The following is a 2,715-nucleotide window of genomic DNA, read 5'->3' as shown; positions in this document are numbered from 1 at the left end:
TTGATTTAATTGCTTTAGGTTCATCGATCCTTTTTGTGGGGTAAAACCTGCAAAAAGTTAATTTTTAGCATTAGTTCTTTTTTTTGAATTACTGAACTCACGACGTGAACTCAACTTTTTCGCATTTTTTGTTCGTTTTTGCTTTCTGTTTAGTTTTTCTACTTACTTCAACACGAGGTGGTATCATTAACACGTCGTGATGAACGTTCGGTAGGAATTTTTAATTAGTTTTTGTTCGTTTTTACGTTTTTTTGTTTGTGTTGCAGTAATATATGACCCATGGATCAAACAAACCTTTAACACCACCACCTGAAGATCTAGAGTCAGATTTTCATAAAAAGAAGGACAAGAATGCATGAGAATCAAACACACTAAAGAAATCACCATTCAAGGATCTAAAATCAGTTTTTCGTAAAAAGAAAAGCAAGCACGTAGGAGAATCAAGCAACGCCCCGAAGGACGAAGGAACTTTTGAAGGCATTGAGAACGATCCTAATAAAAAGGAAGCTGGTTATGAATTAGAAAAAGGTAGCGAACCCGAAGGCGAGCCGAAAAACAACATGGCGGACATTGCCGACATTTCGATGGATACGTACAAGAAGAGAATTCGAGAGGACACGGGTCCATGCTTGGTGCAACCCGCAATTCCCGCTACCTCAACATTCAAGCTTAAAGGACATATTCTTTCCACACGTAAGGATGTTCCATTTTTCGGGAAAGATCATGAGGATGCTTACAAACACCTTGATGAAGTCCATAACATCGCTGATTACTTCAACATCCCTAATGTTTCACGTGAGACGGTGTTATTGAGAATGCTTCCAGTCACTTTTAAGGGAGCTGCTAAAGATTGGTTAAAGGCACTTCCACTTGGTGCAATTACTACATAGGCACAAATGTGTAAACAATTTTGCCCACCATCAAAAGTGTCCAAACTCACGAAGGCAATTGCTAACTTTTAGCAACAACCGGGTGAGTCACTCTATGAAGCATGGGAGCGTTACAAGGGATTACTTTGAAATTGCCCCCGGAATGATCTCCCTCTAACCACTTCGAAATCTAAGCACCTATACAGGAAACTCGAGAGATCACTCGGAAACCCGCAGTTCCTAACAAAAAACCCAATATTCTTGAAAAATACTCAACCACAACCACAATCTTCCTCTTCCCAACGGTAAGACCAAAATTCTAGTGAGAACCACTCAAACTGGGAACTCTCAAAACAAAAACTACAACTAACGTCATCAATAAGCTCCCAAAACTGGGACTGTAACGCTCTAAATTTTTCAAATAAAATTTTCATTTTTAATTCTCAAAATATTACTCATAAATCCACATCATCACATAAAATTATATTTTCAAGACAACATCAGAGTATCCCAGAATCCTCAAATCTCTATAAGTCGACAGATGTGTACAATCGAGCCTTCTCCTTCCCGAAATCTACAAGAGTACCTGAAACACATATCACATAACACGGTAAGCACGGAGCTTAGTGAGTTCCTCAAAATACCACACACAAAATAATTAGCCTCTCATGGCTATGTCTCGATAAGAACCCTCCGGTCATGTGTCTCAGTGAAGACCCTCCGGTCTCACGGCTCGGGTTGGACCCTCTGGTCCTAGCTCAATAATGCACCGGATAATATACAACATAAATCACAAGACATAATGCATGATATCACATATCTCAGTATAAGCACATAAGATCAACATATACACAGAATAATATAACAACATAAGTCACAAAGACAGTATGCATGGTAACACATATCACAATATAATCAAATAAGACCCTCCGGTCAATAATGTAATAAGACCCTCCGGTCAATAATGTACTAAGACCCTCCAGTCAATAATGTACTAAGACCCTCCGGTCAATAATGTACTAAGACCCTCCGGTCACACAGTATTACCACTCAAGTAAGTATAGTGAGAAGACTCACCTCGGAAGTAGGCAAGTAGATCTACTACCCCACGAACAGCCTAGACTCCGCCGACATAATAGAATTCTCTCTAATAAGCAATTTGTAATAACCACTCCGAGATGCTAAGCTAACTCCTCCACTAAATATCAAAAGGGTGAAAAGACCATTTTACCCCTCCATGGTCTCCAAGGTCCACAGTTGACCAAACCCTAAAAGTCAACGAAAGTCAACACTCAAGTCAACAGTCCATGTTGACTAAACTCGTCGAGTGCATCTATGCGACTCGTCGAGTTCCTTCGCTTTCTCTGAAGTGTCGGGAAAATCCAAGTCAACTCGCCGAGTTCATAATGTGTCCAGACCATCGAGGAAAACCCTAACCAACTCGTCGAGTTGGCTCATGGACTCGTCGAGTCCCTCTCGTCAAGTCCAAAACCCTAGATCTAGCCTCCCAAGGCTGAAATACCACGTAAAGCTACAAGCTTTATATTCATGCATGGAATCTAGGGCTCAAAATGCCAAAAAAAGGTCTATTTAGGGTTTGATGCATAAAATCTTGCCACTAGCTTTGATAAAGCTTGGATCCTTGGGCTCATGGGACCTCATATTGCTCAGATTTGGAGTCTTAACTCCATAGCAAGCTCAAATAGCTCTAGAGCTCAAGGAAGGATGGAAAAATGCCCTAAAACTCCCTAGAAAAGAGATCCAATCACATAATGAGCAAGGTAGTAACTTTTTACCTTCAAACATAAGTTAAGAATGAATGAACCTCAGATCCAAAAACTTCATT

The 2,715-nt window shown here is 40.2% G+C and overlaps 1 non-coding gene across 1 annotated transcript; it reads right to left on the bottom strand.

Annotated features, from left to right (window-relative positions):
• Positions 1–932: 932 nt before the first annotated feature.
• LOC145127967 (small nucleolar RNA R71) lies at positions 933–1,039 on the bottom strand. Its single transcript, XR_013716570.1, has one exon. It is a non-coding gene; the product is annotated as a small nucleolar RNA R71 (small nucleolar RNA).
• Between the last annotated feature and the right edge of the window lie 1,676 nt (positions 1,040–2,715).

The sequence above is a fragment of the Lactuca virosa genome, chromosome 7 (genome assembly GCF_052849685.1).
Source record: "Lactuca virosa cultivar CGN04683 chromosome 7, Lactuca_virosa_CGN04683_v6, whole genome shotgun sequence".
NCBI classification, from domain to species: domain Eukaryota; kingdom Viridiplantae; phylum Streptophyta; class Magnoliopsida; order Asterales; family Asteraceae; genus Lactuca; species Lactuca virosa.
This window is presented reverse-complemented; position numbering and strand designations above follow the sequence as displayed.